This window comes from Dendropsophus ebraccatus, chromosome 9 (assembly GCF_027789765.1).
Source record: "Dendropsophus ebraccatus isolate aDenEbr1 chromosome 9, aDenEbr1.pat, whole genome shotgun sequence".
Taxonomy (NCBI): domain Eukaryota; kingdom Metazoa; phylum Chordata; class Amphibia; order Anura; family Hylidae; genus Dendropsophus; species Dendropsophus ebraccatus.
In genome coordinates, this window is record NC_091462.1 from 38,951,650 (window position 1) to 38,965,105 (window position 13,456).

The 13,456-nt window shown below is 41.2% G+C and overlaps 1 protein-coding gene across 4 annotated transcripts in view; it reads right to left on the reverse strand.

Annotated features, from left to right (window-relative positions):
- ZNF385B (zinc finger protein 385B) overlaps positions 1 to 13,456 on the reverse strand; it is a 413,608-nt gene that overhangs the window by 98,127 nt on the left and 302,025 nt on the right. The window lies entirely within an intron of this gene.

Sequence of the window (13,456 nt, forward strand, 5' to 3'; positions counted from 1 at the left end):
ACATGCAGAGGAGAGCGTGCTCTCCCATAGACGGGCTATGGGATACTGAGACAGGAGGGATTCCGCGGCGGAACTTCTGCCTGTTTTACTTCGTTTGAACATACCCTTACAGTAGGAGACTCAAGAGCATGCATAATCCCCTCCACGGACAAATTACCAAACGTAACATGCTCACTAGGGGAGCGCCAGCTACAGCACACTGTCAGCACCTTAGGTAGGACTTGGTTTCTGACAGATTTCCATTATGGATAAAAGGGGGGCTGCTACTATAACACATTTCATTGCATCAATAACAATTCTTTAACAGAATCCCTGCAGACGAGTAAATTATTGTACAAAAAAAAAGAAAGAACAAGATCTCCCTGGAGTTTTTACAATCTACACCTCTTAGATAGTATATTGCAGTAGTGAGAAACTAAGTTTCCCTAACACGTAGAAGACAGAAAACTTTCCATTTCTTACCGAGCACAATAAAATATGCAAACAGAAGGAAGAACAGTTTGGTTTCAGTAGAATGAGACATAACAGTGACAAGAGACATTGCAGGAGAAGCCTGAACTCTTGAGCTGGAAATAAAGGATATTATAGGATAAGAGCACATCTGTCCCTGTGCATACTCCAACTGTGAATTCAGCTGCAAAAAGAAAAGGTTATAAAAGGGGATAATTGTGGAGGGCGTCAATAATGCTGTGATTAATTGTTCCGAGATCACAGAGGATCTTATTGGAGTCTATAGAGAGTGATTTGTTCAACCATAAATGTACAAGTTCTGGCACAGGTTTATTAATGCCCTGGAATGACTGTCGTATATTTACAAAGCTATTCAGGAATGGCGAAAGATTGTTGAGGCAATGCACCACTGGTATTACCATTTGGCTTTATCTGCATCCTGCCACAATTCATTGCACTGCAGTACTTGCCTGAGAAGAAGCTATAACATTGAGTTTTTCAATTTATATATTGGATTCTAAGACTTTAGAACTGCAAATCAGACAGGCCAATAGAAACAAACTAAGGCCATGTTCACACAACGTATGTTTTGTATGAATCACGGCTGTTGTTGCAATTTGCAACAACGGTCTTGATTTATACAAAACATATGTTGTATGTGCATGAATGGAATCCCTGCCGGAGCGTATACACATAGTATATGCTCTGGCCAGGTGTCTGACCGGACGCACGAAAAACTGATATGTCAGTTTTGTACGGCCGCTAAGAACATGTCAGTTCACACAATGGAGCGTGCGGCTCCAGTTGCACGCTCCATTGTGTGCAGCGGTGAATGGAGATGCGAGCGCACACTGATGCGCCCGTATCCCAATTCATCATAAATGAAAATCATTCAGCCGGTACTGTAGTGTCAGCCAGGATGATCTTCTGTAACACCGTCTGTTCTTTGACCCGGCCGGGTCACAGAACGGCCGATGTTTTACAATGTGTGAACATGACCTTACAGTGTATGTCATTAACATTATGATATGATGAGAGCAACTCCTGTTCATATAGACTTTATGGATCCACCTACTCTGGACGTTTTCTATGAGTAGATGAGTAACCCCGGTGGACAGGGCCCAGCTATCCATCTATTATAACCCCAGCTGTTTATTTGAATGGCCACGATGCAATACTAATCTGAAATCAGACCACAGCAATTAATTTATACTGAGGAAGCCCCCCTTAGGGTAGCAGGTCTGTTCTATATACACATATAGATAATCCAGCTCACCAGGAGTTGTAAATATTCTAGCAAGACTAAAGGTCCCCATATACCTTAGACATTAGACAGACGAAACTGCTGCTCACAGCAGATTCGACTGTCTATCTAAAGTTTATGGGACTCTCCTGAAAAACCACCAATAGATGATGTCGGTGGTGATAGGGCTTGGCCGTGATGGAAAATCATGGCCGACCCTTTTGTTTTGGGAGAGATAAGCTGCAATGAGAGGTCTCTTGCTGTGGCTTATCCATCCCCACCCCATAGAGAACACAGGAATGCTTGGCCATGCCGAAAGTGTATGGGAAGGATGGACGGCAGGCGGGAGAGATAACTAATCGGTCGTCAGTTATTGAAAGTGTATGGGGACCGTAAAGGGAATCTGTCACTAGGTTTATGCTGCCTTAAATGAGGGCAGCATAAACTAATGACAGAAATGCTGAACAGATCATTGTATTACATCATTCTGTTCAGCCGTTCTCCTAATATGCAGGAGAGTAGGATTGTTGCCACACCCCTCCCCTACCCTCCAGCTGCTGATTGACAGTTGACTGCCTATACACAGCATGGATAGATAACTGCCAATCAGCAGCTGGTGGGCGGAGTTTTCTGCTTCTCATGAATATCCAGGACTACTGAGCTCATGCACATAATGGGGAGGACTACTTATTGTCCATGTCCATCAGGAGGATATTTCTGGATCAGCTGCACATAGCAATGTAAGTGATACATAATTCTGTTCAGCTTCTCTGTCACTATTTTTTGCTACCCTGAGATAGGACAGCATAATCCTACTGAAAGAGTCTCTTTAAGGGCCATACTTGGAGCGATTATCTGCCAAATTGGGCAGATATTACCGCATGTAATAGAGACAGTCATCAGCCTAGGAGGAGCTCATCAGTAATTTGCTGTGTCTAAACAAGCTTTAAAAATCATTGTGTAATAGGTAATGTGCGTAAAGCAAGGGCATTACGGACAGCACTTCTGCATGATTATTGAGCCATTTTACAGTAAGGGGGCAGGCTATATGATAACAGTCCCTTACAGTCCTGGCAAAAAAAAACAAGAAATCCTACTCGTACAATCGGGTCCAACAAGTTTTGAACACTGCACAAAATTTCTGTACATGTATAACAATGCAATGTTAAAAATGCCGTGGTTTACAGCATTTTACCAATAAGAGCTTTTAGATATAAAATCATTATATGAAGAAATAAACAAATGTTATTACTACTTGTGGACTTGTAGCTCCTAATTATAGCAAATTTATTGCTGGAATTATTTCTGAGCAGCATAACAATTGTGTGTGTGCAGCTCCACTCTATTCATTGTCGATGTAGCCAACAAGGTGGCGTAGCGTTGTACTTGACTTTTTCTCTATAGATCATCAAAGAAGTGTCAATGTGAATGTGCTCCATTCATAGGAAATACCCTGCCCTCCCACAGGGGGTCCCAGCAGTTGGGTCTCCTGTATTCTGGCACATCCCCTGTCCTATACATAGGGGGTAAGTTATTTCTATTTGGAATACTTTTTTAAGATACTTTAAAGTTTCACTGTCATATTTTGCAGAAATCAATAGTACATGCGATTTTAAGAAACATTGTAATTGGGTTTATTAGGCAAATATGCCATTATTTGCATTCAAAAAGCCTTTCCCCAGCCCCCCCCCCCCTCCTCCTCTCTCTCATCCACTGCTCACCATCAGGAAATCTTGACTAGTTTACATCAGTTGAGCCCTGTCTGTTCTATGGAGAGGGGAGAGGTTGAGGGAGGAGAGAGATTAGTCGCTAGCAGAGAGCAGAGAACAAAGGATTACACAGTGGGAGCTGTGTGAAAGCTGGTATTCAGAGGTCAGAAAGGTCAGTGCTGACTTCAGAGGAGATAGCCTGGTGATGTAGCTGTTAATTATCTCTTTGTTGTCCTGTTTTGGTGCCTCCCCCCCTCCCCCTCTCCATAGAAAACAATGAAGACAAGGGGGAGAGCTTCAAACTGCTTTTTCATGATAAAAATGCATTTTTCGTCTGATAAACCCAATAACAAAGTTTCTTAAAATCACCTGTACTATTGATTTTCGGAAAAAAAAAAAAATTGGTGGCATATGATCTAGCAGTAGTAGTTAGTATCTATATAATGCATAATATGCCTATCATTGATTTCTGGCTAATTTCCTATATCTCTGTTGTTATCTGTGAATATCTGTAGTGTCACAGCTTCTCACTGGTCGCCCCTGTGTAGCTGACCCTTTACAGTTTCTTATTCTGAACATAATTTTTAATCTGAACAATTGTAAAGGTGTTCTGGCTTATCTTAAATATTTTTGCGCTGCATTGCTTGGTATAAATCTATTATGGAATATCCGTGACCAGGCCGGTAAACTGAGAATGAAGCCATGGTTAGGATGATGGGGTGTGACCAACATTCATATGATAATGAAGCTCAGCTCAGTGTATTACTTTACAGAGAAAATAGATATCTAGTAACAAAACAGAAGTCTTGACGGATGTATCAGTATCTGCTAAGAAGTGGCGGATTAAGTAGACTATGTTTCATGTGCCTGTTAAAGCTACCGACACTCAACTCTCATGACAGATCGTGTTGTATAAACTTACATACAACAATGGCAATGTATGTATGTGGAAATGTAATAGTAATAATCTTGTGAGCTGATGACAGCGGGGAAGGCCTTCGATGACACTGGGGAAAGTGGTAAGGTGAGTTAATACTTTATTATTTTACACTAAAGGCAAGGGCTGCACGGACATCGCTAACGATGTCCGTGCAGTCTTTGCTGCATGATTGTTGCCCCATGTAATTGCTGAGCAAATGAGCGCTGATCTAGCAGATTGGCGCTCGTTTACAGTTTATGATTGGGCCATGTAGGACAATAAGACAATTACTGTCATTACAAATAAAAAAAAAAAGACATGTTATGCAGATAAGCCAGATAACAATATCATGCATAGATGTCAAAAGTTTTGATTGGGCAAGTTCTCAATACTGAGATCTGAGACCAAATGAGACCAAATTAACTGGTGTCAGAAAGTGCCAGAGATTTGTAATTGACTTCTATAAAAAAAAAAATCTCCAGTTGTCCACTACTTATCAGCTGCTGTATGTCCTGCCGGAAGTGGTGTATTCTTTCCAAAATTAAAGGGGGAATCTGATTGGTTGCTAGGGGCAACTGAGCCAGTTTAACTTTACACTATGTGGGGGATTTATCAAACATGGTGTACAGTGAAACTAGCAACCAATCAGATTCCACCTTTCATTTTCCAAAGAGTCTGTGAGGCATGAAAGGTGGAATCTGATTGGTTGCTAGGGGCAACTGAGCCAGTTCTACTTTACACCATGTTTGATAAATCTCCCCCAATGTTTGATTAATCTCCCCCATGGTGTTAAATGTGACAGTAAAATGTTATAGTAATGGTCACAATCTAGGAGTTGTGCCAACTGTATAGAATGGAAATAAAGTGAATACAAATTAGATTACCTCTTGAAATGAGAATACCCATTTATTGCCAAAAACTGTTCTTATGACACAGGTGTAAAACTGTGGCCCTCCAGCTGTTGCAAAACTACAATTCCCATCATGCGAGGACAGCCAAAGCTTTAGCATTGGTTGTGCAGGCATGATGGGATTTGTAGTTTTGCAACAACTGGAGGGCCACAAGTTTGACACCCCTTTCTTAGGAGGAAGAGAAAACTGTCCGCTGTTAGTGCCTATGACAGATCAAAGGAGTATTCCTCTTAAACATAACTTTTCATATGTTGCTGTCCATGGCAAGACTAACAATTCCTTCCACACTTGTTATTATCTATTCAGTCTCCTTTTCCCAGCTCTGAGTTGCTGCTTTCTGCTGAAGACTCAAAAAACTGTATGTGAGCTTTCCTCTCCATCTCCCCCTCTCTTCCTAGATGGCTGATGTAAAAAGGTCTCTGGCAGGTTGTATCTAAAACTTTGCAGCTTTTTTGTAATGCTGTGAGGGTTAATCTGAGGTCAAGTTGCTGATGAACTCCCTGTTATTTATTCTCCCAGCATTACAAAGTTGCAGATAGGGACTTGTTTACATTAACTGTCTCAGAAGGGAGGGGGAGGAAGGGGAAATGGAAAGAAAAGCTCATACACAGGTTTTTGTATCTTCAGCAGAAAGCAGCAGCTCAGAACTGGGGAAAGGAGACTGAATATATAATAACAAGTATGGTAGGAATTGTTAGTCTCATCATGAGTTGCAACATATGAAACATTATGTTTGAGCCGAATACCCCCTAACATCTCAATATTCAGTATCTCAGTAAAGCCCCCTTCGTACCAACATCAGTAGATGCTTGGACTTAGCATATTGTTTGTGCCCACAGATACTTTGTTTCTTTGTTTGTAGCACAGTCTTGCACAATAATCAGTTCCCCAGTTGGATCTTTATGGTATAATATACACAGGATTTACAAATAGAATTATGTATAGGCATCCCCGGTATGAAACCTTAGATTTACTCTAAGAAGCAATATCATTTCAGTGTCAGGGTTAGCATCGCCAAGAAAAACAAATAAATCTTGAACATGTCTACAAAGAGAACTCAAGAAAGACTTCAAAAGTTCACGCAACACAAAGTAAATAAAAAAAGCAAAAAGAAAATACAACAAACTAGAGACTGTGCTCCTCTAATTGTCCCAGTGGCGGTTCTGTCATGAACAGTAGCCACCGGTAGTATTTCTACACTCTATGGAGATTCGATAATGACTAGCTTCGGACGGACAGTTGTGCTAGATCTCATCTTTCAGAACATAGGTCAGGAAATTGACACAATCCAACAAAATGAAAACCTCTGGCTAATCCCTTAAGGGACGACATTCTATTTCATCCCAACAAGTATCTGTCCACACGGCATTGATAAAACAATCATGCAGAAGAAACTGAATCTTGTTACTTATGCCATAGTACTCAACGATATTCAGAGAATATGGAGGGAGAAGAAGGTTTAATAGATTACAAAATCACAAATGTTTAATCCGGGGTGCTACTAAGTACCAACAGGATACTATACCAAGAAAATATAAAGAGTGCACCAGACATATACATCTTATCTGTATCAGTATAATATAGGAAAAATTACTGTACATAAAAGGTAGACCTGAGAACAATGAATAAAAACTGCCACACGGATGAAAGCATTCGATCTAATGCTAATCATCCCGTATATGAGAGCAGTATGTGGATATCCTCAATAATAATGTTGGTGTCCCTTTAAAGGAGAAGTCTGGGAAAATTGATTTTCTTAACAGGTGCCGGAGAGGAGGAGGATAAAAGAAATAATGTGTTCTTATTTCCAACACTCCAGCATAGGTGGCCACATTCTGCCGCTCCGGTCCCCGGGTCCCCTGGGCTGGCCTGAGCAGAGTCCCGCCTTGGCTACTGACTGGCTGAGCTGACCTCACACATCATGACCCGAATCAAGCTTAAACCAGGAAGTGGCCAAGGACTCGGGGACCGAAGTGGCAGTATGTGGCCCCCAGCACTGGAGTAGGGGGGGGGGGGTAAGAACTTTTTTTTTTTATCCTCCCCCTCCCCAGCACTTGTTGAAGAAGTCAATTTGCTCAGTGTCAAGTAAAATAACAAGTCATATCAACATGAACAAAGCTTCCAGATATCATCTAAATGCATGGTCAATACTAAATCCACTATGCAAACATTGAAAGGAATATCTAACCAGTATGCATACAGTACAAGAACATGGAGTCCCCTATGCACATTTTGCCCATAGCTCCCTTCAGGGAATTTCACATGATGTCAGAAGTGGGCTTATAAATGAGAGAATTTAGTAAGTGATAAAGGGAACAACAGGTCCCAAACCCTACACTGTGCAATGGCAGCAGATCATTGCCAGGCTGATCGTCTGTGTTTTAGCCTGTTAAAAGGCAACAATCAACCGACATTGTGCATGCTGGCTGATCGTTGTCTTCTCTAACATGAAGTGACTATCGGCCATAATGGGCGATATCGTCCAAGCACGGACGATAATTATTCCCATGTCTCGTATTCCATGGATCCTACAGACAAGAAAACCCGGTAGTGGGTTCTTTCCCCACCCGGTATCATGTGACGTGTGTCATTACAGTGCCGTGAAGATTCAAACACTTTCCCCACTCCCGGCATCATATTAATACTTGATGCCGGGCAGTGAAAGAGTTCACTACAGGGCTTCCCCATCTGTAGGATCTGTGGAATATGGGACCTGGGGAAAAGCCCTAGTTAAAGGAGAAGCTCGGCAAAATTTTTTATTAAAGTATTGTAGTGTCCCCCAAAAGTTATACAAATCCCAATATACACTAATTGCACAAAATGTTTATAAAGTGCTTTTTTCCCTCCACTTACTACTGCATCAAGGCTTCACTTCCTGGATAACATAGTGATGTCACTTCCTGGATAACATGGTGATGTCACGCTCTGACTCCCAGAGCTGTGCGGGCTGTGGCTGCTGGAGAGGATGATGTCAGGGGGACACTGAGGGACACAGGGCACTGGAGGGACACTGAGCCTCCCTCTGCCATCATCCTCTCCAGCAGCCTTGGCCCACACAGCTCTAGGAGTCGGGTCGTGACATCACCATTTAATCCAGGAAGTGACATCACCATGTTATCCAGGAAGTGAACCCTTGATGCAGTAGTATGTGCAGGGAAAAAACACTTAATGTGCAATTCCCGTAACAAATGTATATTGGTGATTTGTATAACTTTTGCGGGGTAATACAATATTTCAATAAAAATTTTCGCCGGACTTCTCCTTTAAGGGGAATCCGTCAGCTCTATATCATGCTAAGAGTTGAAAACATAGGCCGATGGATTATACAGTATATATAGCTTAATGAAAGTTGTAAAATCATGTTTTTTGTTTATTTTAAAGTAGCAAAGAGGTTGCACTGACCTGCAGCATGAAGTTTGCATCTAGATTGAAATAATTGAAACATAAACTCAAAAAACTTTTTATTGGACAACTTGCTTTATGTGTATTTTTTTAAAAAAAACTTGTTTCGTTCTATAAATATTTCTTCATACATACTGTGTGTTCCCATACTCCCTTTTCTGTGGATTGCAAGTTTTTCTTTGTTTGAAAAAAAAATGTAAAAAACATGTTACATTTTATCTTTTCAACTTCACTTTGTGTACAATGTGTAATACCATGAGATTTGATGTCCTAGCCAATGCAGCGTTCAAAGCAAATACATAAATGCAAGAGGCAAAACAAGATAAAATACAACATAAAATAAAAAATATCTGCTACATATAGCCTTTCTGTATGCCGTAGCTTTACCACAAAACAGAAATAGACTAATTCACATACCAAACAATCCAATCCCCCTTGGAATAAACTGCTGGAATATGAAGTGGGGGCTTGACAACAAATTTGCCTTCTCTTTAAACAGCCTATGAATCCTAAACAATGATTTGGGCTGATTCTATGATTGGTATACCGCAAAATAAGTAACACTGGCAACTCTATATGACATCAGATAACACAACAAAACAACATATACTGATATATAGCAAGGAGAGGAAGGGTATCCAGCACAGCCCTAAAGCGACACTGTACCCACAATCTGACCCCCCCACTTGTAACTTCGCATAGCTGCTTTTAATCCAAGATCTGTCCTGGAGTCTATTCGACAGGTGATGCAGTTATTGTCCTAAAAAAATACTTTTAAACTTGCAGTCGTGTGTCAAATTGACGTGGCCTAGAGTGTCTGTGCCCAAGACTTGCACCACCCCTCCGTCCCTCCTCCCCGCCCTCCGCACCATTAGGAATGCTCCAGGCAGGATTTTTTCTATTCATCACCTGTATGAACACTGCACAGGTGCCTTACTGATCCAGCTCATGTGCAGTGTTCAGACAGGTGATGAATAGAAGAAATTGTTCTAGGGGCATTACTAATTGTGAAGAGGGCGGGGAGGAGGGACGGAGAGGTGTCGCAATCCTAGGGCATGAGTACTCTAGGCCACAACAATTTGACACAGCGGTGCACATTTAAAAGTTGTTTTATAAGACAATAACTGCATCACTTGCTGAACAGACCCCAGAACAGATATTGGATTAAAAGCAGCTATCCCAAGGTACAAGCGGTTTGGGGGTGTCAGATTGTGGGTACAGAGTCACTTTAATGGCTAGGAAAATACGTGTAAAAGCTTGCAGCCAGCACAGCGGGATCAGGTGTCGGGTGATCAATGTGGTGCTCTGCTCTGATAAAACTTCAAATGAAGCGAATGGGTACATAAAACAGGCGGCACTCACCTATTTCATGCAATTGGTCCTTTATAATGGTCCTTTATTATGGGCGGCGGCCCATTTCACGCGTCTCGCCCTTCTACTGCCCTGATGTAACGTCATCACATAGATGTTTTGGACTAATTATAGCCCTTGCAATCACATGATCCAATGTAACAAAACTACACTTATTACAAAAACATTGACCGTTAAAAACACCTTTGTGTAACAAATAATAAATAATAAAATAGTATAGTAATGATAGTAGTATCAGAAGACATACAAGTACATACTGTATATATACAATATCACTAAAACATAGTTCACACAAAGACATGCATATCAACGTGGTTATTTAGTCCCAGTGGACCGAGAGCATTTGTCTTGAGTATCCAGCATGATTACCATTGTAATGATAAGCGTTGGCAAAGGATTGGAAGGGCTATAATTAGCTCGATGCATCTACTGTACGTGATGGCGTTACATCATGCCAGAAGAAGTGTGAAATGGGCCATGGTCTGTGGAACGCCCCTGTTGTATTCCAACTGTCTCCTACTATGTTTGTCACTACAATAGAAGACCAATTGCATAAATAGGTGATTACCGTCTGTTTCATCTACCCACTCGCAACATATACTGATGTTTTATATCCCCCACTGCTCTGCCATGATGGTCCAATGACTCACTGTTGGTTGTGCCATATCAACACATGACCACTGCCGCCAATGACATTATCAAAGCGTGCCTGAAAGTTTACTGGACTGAAAAGGCTGGTATTGTGCTGGGGGATTATTTACACAGTATACTACTATAAATAGCATATGGGGCCAGGGAGTTAATGATGCACTTGGTATGCAAGGTGCTATGGAAGCAGAACAGTTGCAGAATGACAGCAAGGAAGGGGTTAATAATGATGACATTAAGGGGCTGCACTGTGTATATGCAGTAGTAAGAACTCTGGTATATACACAAGGCGCAGCTGCCTAGAACTAAATGGGTTGTGAGAGGTGAGAGGAAATCCCTTATTTACCCTTGAGGCACAATGTAGATCCTCTATAAGAGACAGACAGGATCTCTTCCTCTCTTCTGTGTATAACACTAGCTAAGCCCAGCCCCTACTTCCTGTGTTCCATCTTGGTGTCTCTGTTACAAGAGATGGACTGAGCCTAACAACAGGCTGTAGAGAGAAAACATCAGGGAAGCAAGACACCTTGTAGCTAAGACTTTAGTACATAAGGAGTCATTTTTGGTAAATGAACTTATTTACAAACCAACTACAGATCCTACAGGCCCAGTAACCATGTGATTAGCAGGATGAGTAAGCTTCTCATGATGCGGCTATTTCCTCAGGCTCTCATTAGGTATACTCATTAGTAGACAGCAAGCGTTTAAGGATTTCTACCGATGCATTTCGCTGACTAATACGGGGAAAATGGAATCATTATCGAGGGCAACAAGAACAGTAGGAAACCAGCGCATTACTTAAATACTATATATCGCACATACAATTAATTTACAAAGCATTAAATATCTATTTAGACGATAGATTCATTAAACTGTCTTGTCTGGAAAATTCAAAGTCAAAGAGTAAGTTCCTCTGCAGCTAAGTAAAAGCATTACTCATCCTTGTTGATGAAACATTGATTTAAATCCATATGAAAACAGCTTTTGGTGAGATGAAACCCAAAATCAATTCACTCTTTCCAGTTAAGAAAAAAAAAATCAATGCACCCACTCTAAACTGTATTTGGAGAGGCCTTCCTAGCTAGCACACAGCTTCCTACACTGCAATTCAACCCTCAGACGACTTAGACGGAAACTTGTTATTCCATGTCTGTTTTCTAAATAAATAGGTGGCATAACAGAAATAAAGGAGAATTGTAAAATGACTTCTCTCTAGTAAATGATTCCCTTCCCGGGGATATACCGGCAGTATGGATTCACCTTTATGTGCCTAGCTAGAATATATCTGGGGAATTTCCAAATAGCAATTCAATAGTATGAAGGTATTATCTGTATTGCCCTTTTTTTTTTTTAGCCACAGGATCATTCCAATGACAGCTTACAGGGAATACATCTAGGGGCATAGCTATAGGAAGCGCAGAGACAACAGTTGTACAGAGATCCTGGAGCTGAGGTTGGCCAAAGATATTAGTGTTATAAAGGACAAACAAAGAGAAACTCACCCCCATTTAGTAGAGATATGTGGGGTGTGCTATACCATTGCCCTACTTTACTTTCAGGCTATGTTTACACTATGGGGGGACATTTATGAAGCTTACAGTAGGGTGTACACCAGGGAAAAGGTGCAGATTCGCCACTTCTCCCTGGCATACACCTGCCGTATCCCCTGCTTGCCCAATAGGCGGGTAGGGGGGCTTGGGGGCGTAGCAAGAAGGGGAGGAGGAGTAGCCTCCTCCTGCACCTCATTTATCATTAATTATGCCTGCTCGCAGATGTATATTATGATCCAAATCTACACCTGCTTAAAGCAGGTAAACATTTTGGTTCTTCGGGTACAAGTTCGAGCACCCAGTCGGATTCACTAAGAGGCATGCGTCTCTTAGTGAGTTCAGCAGGGGGAAAGGGGGTGGGGCCTTATTTCTTGTTAACCGCCCCCCCATGTATTAATTTTGTTAACAATGGCCATTCTTTTCACTGAAAAAACGGCTGTTGTTAATGAAATTAATGCAATCCCATTGATTTCAATTAGACAACGGCCATGGTGATCAAACAGTGCAGTGACTAGGGCCGTTGTTCAGTGACGGCCACACAAATAGTTAACATGTCAATTATTTTCAGCCGCTGTTTCTCAAAAAAATAATTGACAGACATTCACATTGTGGCTGTCATGTCGGCCATACTGTGCAGGAAAATCAATGGTTAATGATTTCCAGGCACATCCATATGGCCAGAAAATTTGAATGGGCTTTAAAAAATGTTCCTGCAGCTGAAAAAGCACTTTCGGACGGAGAAACATGTCAAACAACGGCCGTTGTTATTATATAGTGTGAACGCAGCCTTAGAAGTGTAGCGATAGGGTGGCGATAGGGTGTAATATAGGGTGACACTAAGTACTCCAGCTCTAGAAATACAATTTGCAGTGGCTCCATTACCATCTCCTCTGTATTATGCTATGTCCTAATTGGATCAAATTTAAAGAGTTTGATTTGAAGGGACAATCCCTCTATGTTATGCTGTTGCATTGCATACTTATCTGAGAAATAAATTCTAATTTAGGTTAGCCCTGAAACTTCCTCTAATACAGTGTTCTAATGGATCCTGGGTTACATAAGAGAGCTTGGGCATTGTCAAGTAATGTATGTTACAGCTGTAAATCTACACATACAATATACTGCAGTTACCAAAGGAAAACTCCGGCGTTTTGTGTTTTTGCGTATTTAACACACATTGTAATGTTACATAACTTTGTAATGTATGTTAACACACAAACACACATTACAATGTTATATAACTTTGTAATGTA